Source organism: Pyxicephalus adspersus, chromosome 1 (assembly GCF_032062135.1).
Source record: "Pyxicephalus adspersus chromosome 1, UCB_Pads_2.0, whole genome shotgun sequence".
NCBI classification, from domain to species: Eukaryota; Metazoa; Chordata; class Amphibia; order Anura; family Pyxicephalidae; genus Pyxicephalus; species Pyxicephalus adspersus.
Genome location: NC_092858.1, coordinates 117,245,139 through 117,269,446, shown reverse-complemented (window position 1 = coordinate 117,269,446; position 24,308 = coordinate 117,245,139). Strand labels below are relative to the sequence as shown.

Sequence of the window (24,308 nt, the reverse complement as noted above, 5' to 3'; positions counted from 1 at the left end):
TTAATTAGTTCCTATATTGGTAATTTTCTCACGTTGTTTACAGTCAATGTCATTTTGAGAAAGGGGAGCAATGTTTCTCCAAAATGTTTGCTGTAGTTTCCATAACCATTCTGTTTAAATGTATGTTGTGCTGGCTTTCCTCTCACTCTGAGATGGCACAGTACCACCATTGGCCATGCACCAAATTTAATTCTGGCTTATGAATTATGTTTTCAGGATGTTTCTATGAAAACCTAACAGCCACAAGCTTAGATTAGATGAGACATAAGTAAAAGAGTCCAGAAACAGACAAAAAATAGTGCTGACAGGAAAAGCACAATCTTACCTATGAACAGTATACTTTAATAAACTTGTGACTTTTTAAAATATATTTTCAGTACTTTAAACTTAAGAACTTTGCCTTATTTGATATGTCTGAACTTTTGGAATTTTTTTTCTAACAACTAATTTTTGTAACCTTATTGCAAAAAAAAATACATTTACAAATTTTCTAGATCTTTATTTTTATAATGGTATCCCTTCTACTACTACTAGAAGGACTTCCTACTTTTCCCACTAACTGTTCTATTTATTACTAGTCTTTTGAGACATAAGGGAATTATGTGCAGGATTTTACTAACGTTCTTAAAATGGGAAAACAACCTTTTGCTTTTACAATCTGTTATAGAAATAAGACCTGTATGTACCTTCTGTTTTTAAGAAGACATCACTGTAATTCTTTACCTATGTTTGGTGGATACAAATCTGCATTTCCTAAACTGATATATCTTTAAAATATAATGTATAATGCACAGCAAACATCTACACTGATATTTTAGTACTTTTTGTATACGGTTTTCACTGCTGTAGCTGATTTTACTGTTGTTTTTTTCTACAGCAACATTTTTTGCCATGTGATAGAAAAAGCAAAGCAATCAAGCAGATCAAAGAAAAATACAGCAAGGTATGTTACCACTGTTTGTATTGCAAGTGTAAGAACTTTGTTATACTAAACAGGTAAAAGGGAAAACAATGTGTTCATTCATAGATAAAAAACAGACAAGAAAATATGTTTTACAGTTGTGAAACTTGCTCAACTGTAATATTTGTTAGGCAAGATAGTCTTTGTCCATCTGAACAATGTACTTCCCTTCTGAACTTCTGCACATGCTTATTAGGCAATGGGTCAACAGATGATATAGAAATCACAAAAGCTAGTCGGTTCTAAAATACACACAGTATACTGTATATTATGTATAGGTGAGTACCTGTTTTCTTTTAACTATGCTATGATAATCATAAATCAGAGACAGATGCCCACTATGGACTCCATAAGCTTGGTATATCCATAGGCTTGCTATCCTTTTGCTAACATTGATTTGTGGCACATGAACAGATAGTAGCTACATTTTAAATTACAGTCACGTTAAAAAAAGAAAGACATGAGTCTATCAACCACTGAAAATGCTAGTGGTATTTAATGGTGGTATAAATGCAAGTGGTATTTCATGGATTTTGTGCACTCTCTCAAGCTAGACAGACCACTACTAGGAATATTTACATAGTTCTTTGCCTGCACTTCCAGGGATTGTTTTGTCTTTCCTAAATAGGACTACAAAAAGTTGGAGATAACATGTCCTAGCAATGGACAAATTATGTCTTATGGTGTGTGATAATCAACACACACTAAGTGCAGCTAGAAGGGTACATGAGGGCATACCAATATGAAGTCATTAGAATTGTTCTTAACAGTTTTTCTACATATCATTTAGGAAGTAAACATCAAACACTGACCAGCTGTCCCTTATGACCGGCCAAATGTTTTACAGGATCCTCATTTATTTATTAAAGTACATATAAAAAATATGTATTTATTTAACAAATGACACTCTTTAAGACTATCACCAATAAATAAATCTATTTTCTTTTTTTCCAGTTAAAGGATCAAGGTATCTACAAGGCCGTCGGAGAATTTGACATCTTCATCGATTATATTGAGGAGTACCTTATGTCTAGAAAGAAATAGAGGGTTATCCTATCAAATTTGTTATCTTTAAGACTCATATTTAACATATTTATTGAGAAATTCCAAGAAACAAGAACAATTTCAAAAGATAAATCATTTAGGAAAACCATTTTGATTACAATTTACTGTATTTAATAGCAAATATATTTGTACATACCAATCATAATACATGGTATGGTATTGTCATAGGTTGATAAAAATGAACAGCAAAGAATATACTGGAGACAAAAATGCACACAGGAGTGAGTGTAAAGCCTCCTGTGCTTTCCAACAATGTGGGAACAATGGAGGATCATTCTATTGAATGAAAAAACATTGCCTTCAAGCCAAAAGGGGGCTGTGATTTGATCATGTTGATTATGTTGTATAATATTTGATTTATATCACTTCCATAGATGTGCACTCTCAACACTGACATATCAAAAATGGATATATCCATTTTTATTAGACTTAGGTTCATGTTGAAATGTAAAATCACCCAGTGATGTCTTATATATCCAAAGTAGTATAGTAGAAGAAGCTCTGGGGGAAAATTGTATTGCTTTTAGCTATTTACACAAGCTGCATGTTTTAATGTGGTTTCATTCTTATTTATTTTAATGATGGCATGTTTTAGGGTTTTTTTCTTCCTCTTTACATGTACAATACCATTAAGGCATTAAAATCAATTTAAAAATGTAAATAGGCGGCTCTTTTTTTGCTTATTATTCATGAAATCTGTCATAAACAATTTCCAATAAAATACTTGCAGAATCGCCCTGCTTTTAAACATGCAGCAATCAGTAGCCACGGTTCCTAGAACATTAGCTTGGTGATTATTGGGAAGAATGCTACCCTTACAGCCAAAAAGATCATGGTTGTGGTGTCACCTAAACTGAGAGTCACAAATTGTTAATTGCTCAAGGTACACCTAGCAACCTCTGGAGGAACACAAGTTCCTCTCATGGAACCCTTGATGAGAAATACTGTTCTATAGACTTCAATTAGAACAACTTGTCATTGCTTATGCATGTGTTTTTAAGTATTTTTCTATGTTTAAGTGGTTTTAATTTATAAAAAAAAAAGTAAATGGAAAAACAACCCAGTTCTGTTAGACTTTTGCAGCTTCTTGCAAACATGTGAAAAGTCTAGCTGCCTGTTATTTCTACTAGACCAGTTGTCAGTAGGTGTCCAGGAGTGGTAAACATTGCTGTAAAATACCAGTAATCCGAGCATGCTCCTTAAAGTAGTTATTTTTTTCATACTGTAAATTGTTTAGGGTTTGTTAAACACATATGGCTATGGTTGGTAAGTAGAGCAGTGTGACAAAACATGGGACAACACACACAATGGAAAGTTTGTGTAGGGTTAAAACATGTAAGGCACTCTTGTTCAGGATGGAAACTAAATTATGATTTTGTTAAAGTAATTTTAAAAAAATATTTACTAATTTGTGGAATTAATACAATTATTTTAATGCAATAATTTCCTCTTCCTAATTTTTTTTAATAAATGGAGGCTTGGTAATGAAGAAGATATAAGAAAGGGTATTACTTTAAACTTGAAGCTGTCTTTAACAGTAGTTATATTTTCTAACTTGTATCCTTCTTTTAGTTTGCTGTAACAAATTTGCAGAACAGTTACTTTTGAAGAGAAACAGGAACATTCTAGGAATGAATTACAACCATTCACAAACAAAAGATACAGTATATAATACAAATTCTCTTAGACATAGGCTATTGTTTTGTTTTTTCATGCTGGGGTGCTGCAAATCAATATATATTACAAGAAATATATATATTGTAGTTTATTCAAAGCAAACTAAAATACCTTTGTTAAAAGTCATTGTTCACATTTTCTTTGAGTACTTTGTTGTTGTTTTTTTGTATGGTTTAAAACATTTTCTTTTACCTTAAAGTGTCAACTAAAGACTTGTTGACTGATTTACCTAAAAGAAAAAAGGAAGAATAATTTAAATTAGCAACCAAGAAAATTCTTTATAACATTTTTACCAGCTAATGTAGGAAATTAAACCTGTCCTTAGTTAAACATAACTGCACTTATGTAACAGTGTAGTTGCTGGTTGTCATGCAACTAGGAAGACTGTCGACAACTAGTAACTAAACTGACAGGTAGAGTTTGAAAAAAAATGTAAGTACTGAAAATTGTGTTGGGCTTTATTAGCTCTTCATAAGCCGATGGTTAGAGCTTGTTCACACCTGCTTCTGAAAAACATAGCTTTTAATCGCTCCTGGATGCCTACTCTGCACAGCTTCCATGGGGACCACCTGCACTTTTTTTAGTTAAATATTTCTTTATTGAAGATCATAAAGATAAAAAAAACCCCAAATTAAACATATGTGATACATACATCCAATTTTTAACATTATAAAGAAAAAAGAAACACCACAAAGGTGAATAGAAAAAAAATCCGACAAGTAGAGATAGACCAAAGATGGAAGAAAAAGGATAAAAAAGAGAACAGAGACAGAGAGAGAGAAATACAAAAACAAAAATAACTAACAACCAGCTGCCAGTCCAAAGAAAACTGAATTAACAGAAAAGTTTCACAGTACAAATAGGTAAACGTCTTGTTATACAAAACAATACAATCCACATGTTCAAGGATGAACTGTGATAACACATTTCTTATGATTGCACCACGCCTCCAAAACCTTACCAAAGGATGCATACCTATTTTGAGCTAATGCAAAAGTTTGTTTGAATGAGCATTGAACATTAACATCTGTAGACACTTCAGATAGTGTGGACACCTCCAAACTCCTCCATTTTCGTAGAATTGACATTTTAGTGCTCAACAGAATATGAATAACTACTAGTCTAGCTTGCAGGGGAACTATATCCAAATACAGATGTAGTAAAGCCATCTCCAGATTAGCTTGGATGGGTTTTTTCCCAGAACTCAGAACCCAAATAAAAACTTGGTTCCAGAAGGAGCGAACAGACTTACATTGCCACAAAATATAAAGCAACGTAATGTAATGTAATGGACTCGTAATGTAAGTGCACCTTCCCACTTTTGTATTGGCATTGTCTTCTTGAATTCCAAATTAGAGCTAAATAGCATGTAAAACTTTGAAATCCCTTTGGTCCCTACCTCAGGGTTTGTGAAATAGAGAAACATAGAGATATCCATAGGGAGTCTAGCAGATAGATCCGGACCCAGAAGACAGTGCCTAATTCGCTAATAAGTAAAAAATTCCGTAGAAGGAAGATTATAGATCTTTTGTAATGACTGAAATGATTTTATCCGCTGAAAAAAAAATATAAAACCTCATTACCCCGAAGTTGCACCAAGAAGATAAATTCAAATGTGGTATAAACACTTCCAATACCCAAAACTCTGGGATGAGGAGCATAGTAGTGTGCAAATTCAGTTCTTAGATCAGATATTTTCCCCAGGCCTGGAGTCACCTGAATGGACGGGTATTCATTAAAAGGTATTGGATAACCCATTTTTTTGGCAATTAAAAGCCATTGAAAATTCGTATAATTAAGAAACACCATATCCATCCCCAGCCATACTTTAATAACATCATTATTCCACCACTACTTAATCTGCGCCATAAGAGATGCACTATAATAACACGAAATGCTAGGGAGTCCCATACTTCCAAACCTCCGACATTTAAGCATGATCGAATAGTTGCACCGCGTTTTTTTATTATTCCACACATAATGAGAAAGGTAACTTTGCATTCGGGCAAAAATCTAGCAGGCACTGGAATACTCACTTTCCGTAATAGATACAAGAGTTTTGGTGACAAAAACATCTTAAATGCCGCAATCCTACCTGACATAGAAAACTCTTGTTTTCTAAGACAAACAAACTCCTTTGGCAAAGAGAGCAAAAAATGTTTATAATTATATTGAAAAAGGTTTTCCGTTCTTGCTGTCAGTGCTATACCTAAAAAGGAAATTGAGTCCTTCTCCCATAAAAAGGAGAAATTATTACGCAATTGAGTCAAAAGTTTATTAGATATATTTACCGGGAGTATGTGTGATTTGGACGTATTTAACCTATGATAGGAGGCTTTGCTATACTGGTTAATAATATCCAAAACCGATTTTAAAGAGGACGAAGGTTGCGTGAGCACAAGCATAATGTCGTCCGCAAAGAAACTAATTTTGTGCTCCTTACCCACCACACACAAGCCACGAACCGCACCTGCGGAACGTATCTTCTCCGCTAGGGGTTCCACAAGCAGTGTGAATATAATAGGCAAGAGCGGACACCCCTGATGAGTTCTATTCGGTATATCAAAACAGGATGAGAGAGCTTCGGAGGTAAAGACTCTAGCACTTGGAGTAGAATATAAGGACAGGATGGCCGATTTGATCCATCCTATTATGCCAAACTTATCCAACACAGAAGATAAATATCCCATAAGCACTCTATCAAACGCCCTATCTGCGTCTAGAGAGAACAGCAGAGAAGAGCGTTTGTACAGTTTGGCATAACGTATGACATTTATCAACCAATTAGTACCATCCGGCCCCTGTCTATCTTTCACAAAGCCCACTTAATATGACTTTACAATATCTGGAATAATCGAAGATCATCTAAGTGCTAGAGCCTTCCCATATATATTATGCATATGTCGCACTTGAGGAGCGAGATTAGTCTGTACTGGGCAGAAAATGTATTATCTTTTCCCTTCTTAGGTATCATTATAATTATAGCATCTCTCTTGGAAAGGACCCCAAAGTTGCTGCTTCTTAAAATACTTTGACTAAATAAAAAGAAAGCTTTGAACTTCTTATAGTACTCATTAGGGAATCCATCATTCCCCGGAGATTTATGATTTGGTAGGGATTTTATAACTCTATCTACTTCAGCCACTGTAAAAAGGTTTGGACAAATATTGCAAATGAGCATCGGTAATTGACCTCAAGGGAGTGGAGCTTAAAAAATCGTCAATAGTCAAATCAGTTGGTTGAAATGTGTCTCTATCCTCACACAAGTTACTCAAACTGCTTATAGTAATTACAGAAAGCTTCTGCTATACCATGCGGACTGAAAGAACTCTGTTTACTAATAGTGTCCACTATAGAGAAAATATTGGACTTACCCTCCTAAAGCTACGTACACACGTCAGATTTTTATCGCCCGATAATCGGCATCGGCTGATTATCGGGCGAAAATCTGCCGTGTGTACAGTCGGTGTCGTCCATCGTCCAGACGACCGACCTGCCGGATCCACGGACGATGGACGACAGCCGATCCTAATGAAAGGGAAGGGGAGAGCGCGCAGCAGGGTGCCGTGCCGTCGCTCTCCCCCTCCCCTCTCCATAGAGCATGAACGGTGCTGTATGTACACAGCACCGTTCATGCATCGTGCACTCCCTTGTCGTTGGAAAGGATCGTGAAAGATCCTTTCCAACGACAAAAATTGCAAGTGTGTACGCAGCTTAAGTTTGATTTTCCTAGCTAGAAGGGCCCCTGGCTTGTTGCCTAGAGAGTACTGTGTTGCCTTCAAATTTTTAATATAAACATCATTTTTAAAGAATAATAAGGATTTAAGCTGTAGCCTAACATTCATCAAAGCAGTTGACATTTGAGGAGAAGGGGATTGCTGGTAATCATTTCCATTTTACTGATAGATTTTTGCAAGTCAGTAATCTGGCGCATTCTAGCCTCCATGATCCATGATGACACCGCCAGACATCAAATAACTCATATTCTCCCAAAAGTCTATGTAGATCTTTAGATCTCCTTTTAGTAGTAGTGTTAGAGTCCAATGTAGAATAAGAAGTCGCATTGAAATCTTCCCCTATTAGCAATGCTCCTTGTTTGATTTTCTTTACAAATTTAAACACTTTTGGAAGAAAAGAATGCTGATTATAGTTTGGGGCATACACATTCACCAAAGTGAACAGTGACATATTAAGTTTGCAGATCAGTACAGGATATCTTCCCTCTTCATCGGCTACATGCTCTATATATTGGAAATTTACAGAGTCCTTAATTGCCATCAGAACCCTGCATTTCTTCTTAGGAATACTCACCATATAAATACGAGAGAAAGACTTCAATGTCCATTTGGGTATTTGCACACTGTGGAGGCATTTTTCCTGAACAAAAATACCGTCTCCTCCCAAGCTTTATATCTCCTTAGATAATAATGCTCTTTTAAAAAGGGCTATTCACAGTTAACAAAACGAAATGTGTCATCCCAGTCATATCAGGAAACAAGAAAATAAAGTAGCAAAGAATCCTCCAGTAAATAACCCTAGTAGCAAATCCTAGAGGAGCAGTAATGATTTCGTAATTGGCTTCCATCCTTTCATTGAAGGACATAAAGACGTGGACCTAGGTACAGCAGCAAAAAACAAAAACACATAGACTGGTAGAACAAACATTGAAAAGTAAAAATTAAGAAAAAAAGAAATGTCCCCCTGGTTAAAAGCAGGTGAATTGGGCAAAACAGAAAGCACACTAAAGTACTTTTTGCCTATCAGATGCTTCAGGTCCGCTCATGGACCACTTTTCTTGGAGATCTCGGTGACCGCTTCAGGGCTTTTGGTTCCCAAGCCCCATGCCTGAAGAAGCTGCATACCCACCTCCACAGAGAATACTGCAATCTTTTCCGATTGTAGACTATCAGTAGTTTAGTCGGGAATCCCCAACGATAAACAATCTGCTTGTCGCATAGTATTTTTGTGATCGGTGTTAGCTTCCTGTGATTCTGGATCGTTAATGCGGATAGATCGGCAAATAGTTGAATATTGCAAGAATTTATCCAGCATAGTAGGTGATTTCATGGCCATCACCATCATTCTTTCTTTAATATGAAAAAAATGATGTAATCGGGCTGGTACATCTCTGGACACAACAGCTGAAAGGAATGCAGATTTGGGGATCCTATGTGCCCTATCGATCGTAAGTTCCAACTCTGTGTGTGTCTTAGATCTTGCTGGATAGAGTGCCTCAAGGACAGTAACATCTCTTTCAGAGTCGCCGGGGACAATAATGCGTCCCTATTTGAAAGTTTTCCAACTCAACTCCCACTAACAGGCCTACTGTCTGTGATGCATCCCTGGTCTTGCCTACTGCGGGATCCGTGGAGTGACATACTTCAAGATGCAGAGATGGAGGTAATGCTGTGGGTGATTCTGTGTTGTGTGGGGACTTGTCCACGCTATCTTCCACACGTCCAGCATGAGCAGAGCTTAAGCTTGGAGGAGACTCATGAGTAGATTGTGCAGGCGAGGAAGAAGGAGGAGTCATGCCACCATCTTGCAGGTTCCGTGACTGCTGAGGCTAAAAATAATAGGGGAGTTTTTCGGGCTCCGTCTTTCCTTTTTTCCGCTTCGTCATGGTATCGAAGGTGAGTATCATTCCAGTACACCAGTGGAGAGCACAGAAGGTCACAGTCGCTGTGGAAAACGTTGCTTATGCCCAGACTTGCACAGAGCTACATCAGTACGCGGCCGAACACGCCCCCCACCCGCACTTTTTAAAACCAGACCTACCTGCCCCCAACGGTGGCCAGTGCCATCATTGGAGGAGAGGGTCTCTTCCCCACAACGTAGCTGGTATTGTGGGGGTGGGGGGCTCATTTGGAATCTGGAAACCCCCTTCCAAAAAGGGGTCCTCTGGATGCCTGCCCCCACACCCTAATGTGGGGAACAGCCCATGAAAGGCAGCAACCTGGCTAAACAAATGCTTGTAAATGCCTGCAAACGCTTTCACAACAAACAGACCCATTCATATTTATTTCAACTATTTTTTGCAAGGCCTTTGAAGGGTTTTACAGGCTAGGGTACATAATATTTGAATATCCCTCAATTTCTTGCTTTAAATAGCAAGTAGCCTCATCCCTAAAAAGTATACATGTTTATATATTCAATTCTAAAAATCAGGACTTTAGGAGGGCAACAAATAATTTTGCACAACCAATATTTATGCAAAATATACATCAATTAAAAACATTGAAAAACACACATATTGCATAGATCTCTTTATATTTTCAATTACTCTTTAATATTTCCTCAACGCGTTTCGTGGAACCAGTCCACTTAATTAGAAGGAAGTATGGGAGCTGAAAATCATATATAAATGTATATAAATATAAATAATAAAAAAAAAATAAGAAACATAATATAAATACAATGAGGTCAAACACTTACATTTCAAAAAGTGATACTCTATGGATATGTGATCAATGTAGACCTAGAAAAGGTAGTATGGTTCAAGAGGAGCGACTGCTAGAGCAAGGTCTTTTTCATTTTGTGAAACAGGTTTACAGGCTATAAAGAATGCCTACAAAAGCATAATAATAAATGGGGATCTCAACATGTAAGGTGCTGCCTAATATGTCAGTGCTATTTAAATACAAATAAAAAAGTAATAATAAAAAATAAAAATAAAAAATGATCATTTCCAAGTAGTGCTGGATTCCTGCTAGTACTCTCCCTTTACATCCTTTACTCTCCTCCTACTTTTGAAAAACATTTTGGTATTTGTGTTTATTGTCCAGTGTTGCTCAAACAGATGAATTGTGTAAATGGGTTGTTCCAGACACAGTTCAGAAGAACAGTGCACTTCGATTAAAAATTTGATTGGAGAGGGTAAAGCAGAAAATGATAGGATGCACAGCTAAAATAATCTCAAATGCTTACAAATGGCAACAAAAACCTGAAAGACCTGGAAAAGAAAACTACTGTTTGAATGGATAGAATAGCCAAGATGGCAAAGCCAATGATCGGCTCCAGGAAGATCAAGGAATGTCTAAAGTTACCTGTGAGTACTTTTACAATTAAAAGACATCTATGTGAAGCCAAGCTATCGGCAAGAAGTCCCCACAATGTCCCAATGTTAATAAAAAGACATGAGCTGAGGAGGTTACAGTAGAGAAATGGCACAACATATCGTGGACTGATGAAAGCAAGATTGTTAGAAGACCCGAAATACTAATTTCAAGCCACAGTGCACGGTGAAGACAGTGAAACATGGTAGCATGGTGACGCAAGCATCATGATATTGGGATGTTTCTCATACTTTGGTGCTGGGCCTTTAACACATACAAGGGATTGTTGATAGGTTTGAATATATAAAAATACTTGGAGAGGTCATGTTGCCTTATGAAAAAAAAGAAATGCCCTTTGAAATAATTGTTTTAACAAGACAAAAACCCCAAACACCGATAAACAAGAAATGTCTTAGTTCCAGACCAACAAGGCTGACATTATGGAATGGCCAGACCAATCCCTCAAATCAAATAGAAATTGACTCGAATCGAATAGACAACTTGTGAGGTGACATCAAAAATGCTGTTTCTGAGGCAAACAAAAAATTCAGAAGAATTGTGGAATGCAGTCTAATCATCCTGGGCTGCAATACCTGTTCACAGGTGTAAGTAGTTGGTTGACTCCATGTAACACAGATGTGCCGCAGTTCTCTGGAAACAGTGGTTATACAGCTAAATATTAGTTCAGTGATTTAAATGAAAGTAAAATCTTGAAACATTTTTTTCAGTTTATACAGTGAGCGTTTGAGTTTGTAAAGAAGAATGCAGATGCTGCTATTTTTATTATTATTATGTTTTCCCCTTTCCCTTTTTTTTTTCACTTTCTGCAAAGGAATCACATAAATTTGATAACATGTTTTTCTTCTTCTTTAAAATTTTCTTTATGTTTTGATTTAGAATATAATGTGCAGTGTTTCCAATGCATTTGCATGTATGGAAATAAAACCTATTATAAGGATTTTGAGCTTTTTTCACTTTTGTAAAACACACTGCTATTATTCTGAACATAAACTGTAAATACTGTACAGGAACCTGTGGGTGTGTCCTGGATGGCAGATCCATTTTCCCCCTCTTAGTCCCTCTGAAAAGAGATTACTTATTGCAGACGGGGCCTGGGAAGTTTGGCGACCGGTGGTTGCCATTTACTTATATTATTACAGAGCCCAGACTCTGGGAATCTGCTGTTTTATTTTTGCCTTATGCTAAGTGAAGCTGTTTTGAGTTATGCCGGAGATATAATAAATGGGCGTTACTGATATTTTACAGTGTCTTACGATGTGCCAATACCCCTAACATCACTATATATTATACGGTGTAAATATATATATATATATATATATATATACATACATACACATACATATACACACACACACACATACATAGATTATTGCGTTATTCCTTTCTATTTTTTTATATTGATATTACAGCCAGTGTGTTTTTTGGATTACAGTAAAGTTGACTGTTGATTTATTTCAGTATAGTAATTACTGGGCCAATTGTATGATTTTTTTTTCTATCAGAGATCTATACTGAGGTCTGGCTATGAGTCCATACTGAGTATCTGTACTGATGTTTCCATTAGATTTCTTAACCTGAAGTCTGTCACTGGTGATCTGTACTGAGGCCTGCAATGGGGGTTCAAAATGAGGTCAGTCAGTTAATTGGCATAACTGTCTCTTTTTTGGGGTGTATCTTCTTACTGTTTGCCTTGGGATGCAAAAAGTGTAGAAATAACGCTAAACACAGATGTTAGATTCATAAAAAAGTACTTAACATAGACTTTTTTCTTTTCAAATATGACATTTTTACTCTTTGTTTTGGGGTTTCACTACTGTAATCAATATTAGTATTTACCAGCAGTCAACATTCAAGAATTGATGTCACTTTCCAAGTAAACTAAGAAGTATAGAAGCAAAGGGCCAACTGGACTTTTTACGCATCTATAATAATCAAGCATATAAAATAATAATATAAAGAGCAATCATAAATGCAGCAATCATTATTACCAATTTGATTAGAACATCATAACGACCATCAAAGGTATATGATAGGTCATAAATAATATAGTACTCAACGTGTTTCACAGACCTCCTTGTACCGCTTCTTCATGAGTTATTTTAAGAACTAAAAAAACAATAACATCTAGAAAAATAATCAAATTTTTTTACATCATAATGTAACAAATAAACTTTTTAGTGTAACAAACTTTCAGTTAATACAAAAAAAAAACTCACCCATTTTCCAAAGTGTATAAACTACTTTAAGATTTGGGTCCTATACTTTGAATGAAGGTAAGTCTCTATTTGGAGACATGGTTTCTCTTTAGACCAAAAAGAATCTTGAAATAAGGTATGTAGCAGGTAGTATTACATTTCAAACTAAAAAGGGCTCTTTGGTATATGGGGAGGTGAGATAGCAATGCAATGTGGATAGTCAGGTTAATTTATAAACATACTATAGGATTATATATTTGTGTGTTAAGACATCATGATTTACCACACTGTACAATATATTTATCCTGAAGGCAAATGTAGGCCCACTATGAAAAAATGTTCAGAATGTTCAGCTTTCTTCAAAAACCTTCTAGGGGAACTTTTAAATATTAAAAATGACACATCTTTAGATTTCTTTCTATCCAATGTGCAGGCTAGGATATGGATTAGATTTGATCCTTTCCCTTCCGATGCAGTTCTGTTTATATCTAATCATTGCCATAGTTGGAAGGATCACATTGGACTGAACCTGCATCTCAGGAATGGTCTCAGTATGTTTTATTTTTATCAACGGAAAGTTTATATGTTACAATACGAAGGTGTGTAACTAAAAATTTGATACTATTTTTGTGCTATCATATGATTTTGATGGTCGTGTTTTTTATGATGTTTTAATCAAATTATTGTTTATTGGTTATTAAAGGCTGCTGGAAATTTAAGATTGTTCTTTATATTATCATACATGCTTCAATATTATAGATGCCTAAAAAGTCTGTTTGCTCTGTTTCTATTCTTCTTCATTTCACTACTGTAGTTTAGGTATGTTCCTTCAAAAAAACAAGGGTGTTACTTTTTGTTTGTATAGTCTAAGTTGTGAAATTATTTACTTCCTGTTTATGTATTTCCTTCACAAAACATTAATGTACATGAAATACTGGTCCTATTGTGCACAGCAAGAATTAGGGATATAATTATAAACAATATGCATTGTGATTTGTTCAGTAAAAAGGGATTGCTTGTTTGTTCTGTGTGAATTGAGCAATATTCAAAAACTAGACCAAGGGCTATATATGATGGTGTGTAACATCCTGTAGTAGTTGGTTGACTCTATTCCTGTAGCTTTAAATAGGGGGACAGTGACAAAAAATATATGTTCAAGGCTAGGAAATAGATAATTAAGAACTTCTGGGGTGTGGTACAGGCGAAATATGAGACCCACATACTCGTAAGCATCTAGCAAGCATTTATACTGAAAAGCTCAAGATATCTCAATCCATTGTTGCCGTGTTTGATCCCACACTTAAATTAGTAGAGAACTATGTGCAATTTACAAGCCTCATATTGTGGCAGTAGGTTGCCATCCCTTTACATCCACTCACTCTAATGCAGGTTAAAGTAAAGAACATATGCATGTCCATCCTGCCAAAAAACTCACACGTTTCCCTGAAAAGACGTATTTCCCATGACTTTCCTAAAATAACTGGATCTCAATAGTAAATTGACTGTGAATTTTCCCACCATGCCCGAGTTCCCACAAAATCATTAATAAGAATGTAATTAAGTTAATAGGAAACAAGCCCTGCAAAGTCATGAAACAAACTTTGTCCAATGCTCACCAACAGAAAGTAGAGGGAACACTTAGGGCTTCATTTATAATACAGGAAATATATGACATTCCCTCAAACAATCCCTGGAGGAGAATCAATTAGTGCTACTAAAACACATGGACCTGGAAGGTTTCCACGAGGGAATATTTAAGGACATTTTTAAAATCCATGTTTTATAAATAGAGCTCTTATTGTAATAAATACAGGGCAAGTTTATTTTTTGGCATTAATTCTCTTACCTACTATATGCAAAAATGTTATGGCAAATGTTAAAAAAAAATGGGGCAGGTCCTAATTTCATTTTCACTTTTGTATTTTGCTGAGATATAAAAATTTAAGTGGTTAAGTGCTCTGAAAACAGTGCTGCAATTCTCGATTTTGCTGCACATATTATAACCAAAGAAACCTCTGCGTAGGATGTCTAGTTTCAGTTTTCTGAAACCTAGTATTTGTGCGCTGATCATAGCTACTCGTGGTCATCTTTTCTGTAACATGTATATAGATTTGTATAGACCAGAGGAAGGATGTGGACACAATTTGAACTGCCAGGAGACAAGAGAAACAAGGCAATTAGCATATACCAGTAGGAAATAAACAATCATGGGAATGTAGTACCCTCAGTAAACTGAAAATGAAATCATGATTAGAAAAATTTAGAAATTCATTTAAATCTTAACACTTTTTTTTTAATTGGATTTATTTAAAAAAAATAACGCAGCAGTATGTAGTTAGCCAGTTTGCCACAATATAGCAAATGTTCATAGCAGGGTTTAAATTTCATCACAGATATCTTATTTACAAAAAGATAAATCTTTAGCAAAGCCACTAGATATGAGTAATATTCCCCAATAAAGGTTCTCCTACTTCTAGGAATGAACTAAATGATCCTTGCCTATAGGTGTTCACAGAGAATCTAGCCGTTTCATGCTTGTGGATAATAAAAGCTCAATGTCCACTGTATTTACATTAATTTGTATACCACATGCCAGTGGCGATTCTAGGGCCAGAAAGATAGGGGACACAAGGTAGGCACGTGGGATGGGTGATATGGCACAGCAATAAGGCACCATATGCATACCACAGAAAAAATGTGTGTCTGCAATATTTTGATCATTTTTTTAATTGGAAATGATTGAATAGCATTTGAGTCTTCATATACATTGTAAATATTTATACCTGTGCTTGTACCAAACTTTATTTTAAAAAAGATACACAAGAAAAATTGTAACAACATGTTAACAAGTTTTTCAGAAGCAAGAAACAAAATTCTAAATACCTTCAATAGCATAGATTTATATGCCCAAACCCACCTTAAAGTGCAACTAAAGTGATCAGCAATCATTATTGCAGAAAGTGACAGGTGATGTTCCTTCTCCAATAAACATTAGTACCTGCCTAATCACCATATCTTTTGGCCAATTTAGCTGAATTGTACATGTGCAGCTCAGTGTTGGTTGCGAGGACACTGGTTCCATCTTGCAAACATCTTGATTCCCTTAAGCTACGTACACACGTCAGATTTCTATCGCCCGATAATCGGCATTGGCCAATTATCGGGCGAAAATCTGCCGTGTGTACAGTCGGTGTACCGACTGACCTGGTACGACCGACCTGCTGGATCCACGGACGATGGACGACAGCCGATCCTAATGAAAGTGAAGGGGAGAGCGCGCAGCAGGGTGCCGCTCTGTCGCTCTCCCCCTCCCCTCTCCATAGAGCATGAACGGTGCTGTATGTACAGCACCGTTCATGCATCCTGCACTCCTTGTCATTGGAAAGGATCGAGAAAGATCCTTTCCAACGACAAAAATTGCAAGTGTGTACGCAGCTTTAGAGTGCTGGGATTGACTGAATTCCTGCATGGAATTTATATTATAACATCCTGGCCAATCAAGATAACTAAAAATTGGAAAGATGAAGAGAAAATTAAAAAATATGCTGTAATGGGTTGGGAAAAGGCAACTATATAAAAAAAATTGCATAAAAATTTGATAAATGGGGCAAAGACTTGTCTGGATCAGACCACCTGATAGTTGTAGAGTCTTGGTTGGAAACTGAAAGTACCAAAAGGCCTTGGAGGATACGGGTTGATAGTGGCAAAGACCTGGCCAGATACAGACAGAGACTTGGCAGTACAACAGTACAATCAGAGGAATTAGTAGATAAAGTTTGAGTCTTCTTTCAATTTTTAAAAAATAGGGCCCAATTAGTAAGACAGCAAATAACTGAATACATTTCAGCTGCAGGGCATTTTCAATTCAAGATGATGAATCAAAGGGCATCTCTAAGTTAGAACAGTTCACAGTTTTTCTTCTGTGTAATGTATATAATGGTAACTTCCATGAGTTTGTTAACTTTTAACAAGCACATGGCCTGGATGCAGCATCTTTGATAAACAAATCTTTGCATGTTTTACTGACCTCATAGCAGACATAAGCATATGCATGTGGTGCTAAATCAGCTGCAGTTCGGACTTTTGGGAAACATTTCCACAAGCTCTTAATGTGCACTGTTACAGTCATAGGTTGAATCTTGTGGTTGTAGATAGTGTTAAAATATTCAAATAGTTGCTGAGTTCTCCTCAGTACTACAGATTAAATATTATTTTATTAGGATCTAAATTTTACATTTTTTTACACAAATGCAAAATGAAATGTTGCCAGGAGCTGTTCCAATAGAACTAAAGTGGTTATCCAACACAAGGTGGATTTGTCAATATGCTACATCCTACAGTATTCATAAAGCTATGAAAGCCATCATGCAAACCCTACAGCATTACAGTATAAGGAAGTGTCAGTCAATGCTTCTTATAGGCTTTAGGTAAAGTGCAATACATACTAAATTTTAAATTTCTCTTTTGACATTAGACAAGATCTTGAAAAAAAAATACAGGCTTCATATCTTCAGTTACATGTGTTATTAACCTTGCAAAAAGGTTGAAAGCCTGAAAATCTGCAAGAAGAATTAACTGAAGCTGAAGGGAAAACAGCAAATCTGAAACTAGCAACCGGTCTACATTGTGGACAGAAGCACAAGACAGAAGTGTAGCTTAACAGTTACACCAGGCTGAATGGTTAACTGATTAAATGTTTTTAGCATTGTTGTATACAATAGGAGATCCATCTTTTCCAACTGCCTTTTCTAGTTCTGAAAACCATGTTTGACAAAATGTTGGGGACTTTTGTTTGCCAGCTTTGATAGAAGTACAATGCATCCTCAGGTAGAGAATAATCAATACAATGGAAAATAATGTTTTTATTGTCACTATCAGATTCTTCATTGCCAGTGCTATCATCTTTACTATGTTCTTATTCAGTAATGGTTGTTAGGTCTATTTTACTATAGGTAAAATTCCACTTCAAGATTTTTTTCATTTTTTCTTTTAAAAATGTATGGATATCCACATTTGTGTGTATGCTACGAACAGTTCTATCATGTACCTGTGTGACTCTCGCCCTCAGTAGTAAGTCTTCCTGAATGAGTAATGACTAAACTCCTGACAATCAGGTCCCAACTCACGTTTCAGTAAAATCTTTACAGGACTAGTCTATCAGAAGGCTGACTCTTCAGATTCATCTGATTCTGAGTCCAGTGCCTATGTCCACAATGCAGGCCCTGTGAGCCATATCCGCAGTCATTCTCCCAGTAATAAGTCTCTACCAGACCGTGTTAGGAGCTCCGCACGCCCGTGGATACCCCAGTGAATCGTTGCCCATTCCCCAAGTAATAGGTATTAAGTAATATGCCTTTTAAAAGATGAATAGATTAGGAAAAGAGAATCCAACATAATTGGGTTTGAACCAAAATTTTTAAATCTCTTTGAATTAAAATACAATACTAAAACCATCAAAGCTTTTTTTGTTAGCCAAATGGCATGGCAAACTCACCAAAGCAGTGGGTGATCTTTGATAATTATGCTTGAAATATTTTATTTTTTTATGTTCATGCTTGCAAACTTCTTTAGACCCATTGTTGGTGTGCAGTTGTTCACTTTACTAGTTCACAAATCTAAAAAATTAAAGAAAAGTACCTGGAGGTGATTATCTTTACTAATGGCAGCTTTACATACAACATAGAGATAGTGTATGCTAAGCAATGGCATCAACAGAAGATGTATGGAAAAGATCCAAGACTGTTTTATATATTAACAAGGGGGGCGTTATGTCCTATTCTGGGAACAGACAGATCCACTTATCAGTTACAACTCTGGCTGCACTAAACACTCCTTTTGATATTTTCAAATGAAAATAATCTGTTTACACCAGGTAGAGTATACTAGTGCTGGAAAAGTTGTAAAACCAGAAGCCTGCTCAAACACACATTTAGATGCTGGATGTGGGGAGGTTTAATGGATAACCTTTTTACCGCATCAGTAAATATAGAAAACATTCTAGTGGGCAGGTGTTTAGTATTAGACTTACAAAAGGATATGAAAAAGACCCAGACCTGTCTACAATCTCTACATTATTTCTATTTTTTATGTTACTGGGTAGTTTCTCCTGCAGCAAACCAGAAATGAAGTCTATATGCAACTTCTCAGACTCTTTTAAAGTAGTATTTGCAGAGAAAGAAGAAAAGCACACTTTAGCACTGCAGGCCTAATACTGGCTGCACCATTACAGAGGACAATTATGCACACAATTATGCAACCAGCTTACTGTTTTCATATATTTTGACCCCAAAAATCTGTTTTTTAATTGAATTGTACAGGTCACAGTTCACATTAAATGTGGGAAAAGTTAGAAATTATTTTTGTGGTCCAATTTTTTAATATATCATACACATTTTTTATATCCACTGTATCTCACAGACACATGTTCAGCAAAAAATGACTGCTGTGTTTGTAAGGAAACTTCTTTGTTTTGTGCAAAGCTTTGTTATTTCTATGTTGTTTTTCCTGCTTATGTTTGTTGTTTTAAATTGTTTTTCAAACATAGGATCTAAAATAGAAAAATGGAGTCATGGAGTCTCCTAAAAGGTAAGCTGCAATAAAATGTTATTAATCAACCTTTACTCCTATTTACTTAGCTTTGCCAACTACATGCCTGTTGATGGTACAGGCAAGGAAACATCTCCCTACATGCATGCTTACTATGTCAACATTAGACAGTGATTTCTTCAGCCTGCATTGTGTCATTGGTGGTTTCATATCGATTTTACCACAGATGGTGGTTTAAGATGATGGAAAAACTGTAACCACTTACCCCAGGCTGCTCCAGATTCTCTACAGATTTAAAGTGTTATGCATTAGGTATGCTAGTAACCTAGTTAAGCAATATATGTTTTATTTTACCCATCCCTTAGCGTCCTTATTAGGCCCAGCAACCTGAAGCATCATTAAAAAGTATAGCATGCTGTTTTAAAGCACTCCAATTACACCAAACAAATGCATGAATGGAAAAGCATTCATCTTTACGTCACCCAATGTTAAATGCTTAACAGCACTTTTAAAGCCCTTGTTAAAAAAAACCTATTTAAAAAATTGACTAACTGTAAGGCCCTGGACAGGACCAGTATTCCCCAGACACCAGTCCCCCAATCTATGCCACAATCTTCACCTTTAGTAAGCCCCTGCTCAGCCTCGGGAGACTGGTTGCATCTCCCAGCACTCAGTGGCCCCCAGTGCGCAAAGAATGGTGTCTGGAGATGGACTGGCAGCAGACCAGGAGAAGTACAAACATTCCAATAGACTAGTCCAGACTTCAGAGGCAGAGATCATAACAGATAATCCATCCACTGGACTAAGTACACGGGCAAAACACAAATGCAATAGGTCAGTCCAGGTAGCATAAACTCGCAGGGTCAGTAACAGTAAATCAACCGAGAAACTCTTTAACATAGATTAGCCCAGCTCAACGCTACAACAGGCACTGGTGACTGGGAGCAGAGAGGCTATAAAGTCCCAGCAGCCGAAGGCAGTGAAGGACCAAGTCAGGAGCTTATTGCCTCCAAAATCCCCTTCAGCTGTGCCAAGCCTAACAGTGAATGCTTGGGATGTCATAAAATACATCAGGCTGCATTGCTAAAGGGAAGCAGGGGCTTCTGCTATTTCTCTATACTCTGCTGCTGCACATGACATTGCTAGGCAAAATGCACTTTGTGGGATACTGCAGTGGTGCACAGCACAGAATCGTTGGCCTGAGAGTGTTTCCTTACACCAATTCACTTGTAAAACCTGATCAAAAGGAGTTTCAATCCTAATAAGTAAGGATCCTAATAAGTAAGAAATGGAGAGTGAAGGAAGATTAAATACCCTTTAAAAGTAATGTAAACCACAGACCTCTACATTCCAAACACATATCAGGTAGAATTCTTGAAAATTATTCGTTAAACACTTATGATTCCTGTGGCAATCAAAATCCTAGAAGAAACTTTTTACATTTTTAGAAAATTGTCCTTACCAAATAAGACAAAATGGATAAAAAGGATGACACATTCTGGACTCTCATGTGATTGATAGATGGTGATATATCCTGGCAAATAAAAAAAATTTCCTTTTATTCTCCACTATATTAAAAATGTATAATATTCTATACAGACTATAAACTCTATTTACAAAACAGGGAATATAACATGCCATTGAAACACATAAACCTGGAAAACCTAGAAGATTTCCATGAGCGCATGTGAGATTTCCTGTTTTATAAATAGAGCCCCATAAAAGCAAACATTTTTTTTGTAACTTTCTCAAGTTTGGGAGGCACACAATTGCACAGTGAAATGTAATGCAAAAGTTAGGAAAGCGTATTGCTTTAGGCATCAAGGTTAAAGAAGAATGTTTGCTCCAATGGAACATTAAATTTCCCAGTTAGTACCTCTCCAAAAAATAAATAAATATAAATATATATATATATATATATATATATATATATATCTCATTTAAAATTTAAAGGCTTAAGTTTTCGGAAAATCTAGACAAAAATCTTCCACTTTGAACCATTACGAGCCAGATAATTTCTTGCTAAGCCATTTAAATAGAGAGACAGGAAACATACAGACATAAGAGATAACTGGGTCACTTTACCAAAGTCTCATTGACGGTAGCTAAACAGTCTGAGCAGTTTTACTTAAGACATGACATCCCGACACAACATTGCCCAGCATCAGTCTCTTGATATTGGAAAACAGCCTGTACCCCCACCAGCAACCCTAAAAAAAGGAAGTTGAAAATATCAGCTCAAACAAAGACTAACAAATCATCTTTTGCTTTCTTCCCTCATAAGCATTGATCCGGTAGGTTTCATGTCTGTAGGGAAGTCTGTAAGAAAGCCTGAGATACCACTAATAAGTAGCTAATAATGAAGAACATGTTGAGATTCAATGACTATCTCCTGTCCATGGTTGTAGAGAAAGACTTTGATAGGGTTGCTTAGTTTTATATGGACTTGACAAGTGATCACAGTCACAGTATGAACTTTTATATTCCGGCACCCTAGTGAAATTCAGTGGTGTGGTCTACAGTGGTGTGGTACATTCCAAACAACAAACATTACTCATCAGAGCTGTGCATTTTATTTTAATTATAAACACCCTTTGTTTGACACACAAGATGTTTCATTGTTGGATGCAAAAAGGTAAATAAATTTCACAAGCAGACATAAATTCATTTGGTCCTATAGAAACAACATGTGTCAAAAAAGGGTGTCAATTAAACAAAATACACAACTCTGGTGAGTAGCATTTGTTGTTTAAAATGTTACCATAATATAACATTATAACGGATGATAGTACAAGGGTAGTGCATAATGAAACACAAGAACTAGTTGTATGCAACAAGAAGGTTAAAGGCTTCATAAATCATTAACCAAGGCAGTATTTCAAAATATGTTGTAGGTAGCACCAAACACATCACATGAAGAATATTTATAAGAATCATAAAATAAGAGATGTCTAGGTATGTAAGTTATTGGATCTTATTTGGGACACATATAATTAAATAAAATGCTTGTTATAAAAATTCTAATAGATTAATATACTATGTAGAGGTAATTATTAATGTGATGATATAAATTTTAAGAGAAAAGAAGAAAGTATGAAAGTGAATGTGTGGATTAATTGTTAAAGTGAGTTTGAATTGGTTATTTCAGTCTCAATACTGAAAGAGTTTGAAGCTCAGAATGTCATTCAAACACAGGGGTTGAGTTGCTTGAAGATTAAGGATGCATTTGGTTTCTCATTCAAGTAATTCAAGTTTCTCATCAAGTCATGTACAATCAAAGTCGTCTTTGCGTAGGTTAGGGAAAATATGTTCCAATGCAAAAAAGCCTATTTCATTAGGATTATAGTTAAGCTTTGTCCCTAGGCAAAAGCTGATAGGGATTTTAATTGTGCCATTGTAAATTGAATAGATGTGTTCATAAATACAGTGTACATTTAGTTTTGCCCACATAGAAAGATCCAAAAATACATGTGATGAGGTAGACAACACAAGATGTTGAATAGATGAAGAGGTGTCTAGGACCATGCACTCTTCTTTTCAGAAGGGATATACTTAAAGCTTTGTTAATCCAATTACAGTGAGTGCAGTGTCTACATTTATTTAAATAGATTTTTACTCAAAAATTTTGCATAAACAACAAGTAAATAAACATTTTACAAAAAATAAAAATAAAAGTGACTATACAAGAACATAATATAAGCAAGAAAAAATAGTCTCTGTAACAAGGCGTTGACCTGAAAAGCAAATAAAGTATACAAGGGGTAGGGGTTATCAAAGGGGGGAGGGCAGAGAGTGGGGTGAGTAGGAGAGGGGGGGCTAAGGTGTCCACTTCAAGAAGAAATCAGAGACGAAGAATTGTGAGCGATCCAAGGATCCCAGGTAAGCTAAAACAAAAGAAGGGTGTCCTTGACCATGCAGGTAAGTTTGTCATTCACCATGATCCAGTTGAGTTTAACCGATAAGGGAGTCTTCGATATGGAAGGAGCCATCCATGCTCTGGGAAGAGTAATTCTTCCCACCAGAAGCATGTAGTTACTGAACTTCTTGGTGTATTTGGGCAATGGAATATCAATTTTGCTCAGCAGGGCACATCCCGGGCTAAAAGGAAGAGGGGTCTGAATAATGGAAGAGAGGAGGTGAAACACCTTTTTCCAGAATTCCTGCGCCACTGGGCAAGACCACCATATATGTTCCATATCACCTAGTCCACCCCAACCTCTGAAACAAAGGGGAGATGAACTAAGGAAGCCTTCAGAGAACTTAGTTGGGACCAAATACCAACGTAACATAACCTTATAGTTCATTTAGACCAAATTTATAATAAATGAAACCTTGGAAATGTTACGAGCAATCTTGATCCACTCCTCCAATTTCCAGGTTTTATCTAGGTCTCTTTCCCAAGCTTTAATATAGAGTAATTTACAAGAGGAGGTCAGTAGTGCAGAGTACAAGATTGAAATCTGGCCCACTGAGTCTCCCAAAGATTTACATGTGCTATCAAATGGCATTTTGCAGTAACGAGGGGGCATTGGGACATTTTAGAACGGATAAAGGAACTGAGTTGGGTGTAACGGAATGCCTCTAAAACTGGTAATTCTCTATTTTGGACCAAATGGTTGAAGCTAGGAATGTTCCTCCCAAAAAGATCCCCTTCACAGAGAAATTAGTGTTGAACCCATCAGCCAAACCTGTGGGGGAGTAAGCCTGGAGGAAACTCAGTATTTCCCCAAAGCGGAGCAAGAGGTGTATAGGCCGAGCTAATTTTCGGTAGGTTTTTCACTCCATACC

General features: G+C 36.3%; 1 long non-coding RNA gene across 1 annotated transcript; it reads left to right on the top strand.

Annotated features, from left to right (window-relative positions):
• The first annotated feature begins 21 nt into the window (after nt 1–21).
• On the top strand, nt 22–2,687 carry LOC140322441 (uncharacterized). The gene is made up of 2 exons (XR_011919199.1): nt 22–943; nt 1,916–2,687. It is a non-coding gene; the product is annotated as an uncharacterized lncRNA (long non-coding RNA).
• Nucleotides 2,688–24,308: the final 21,621 nt, after the last annotated feature.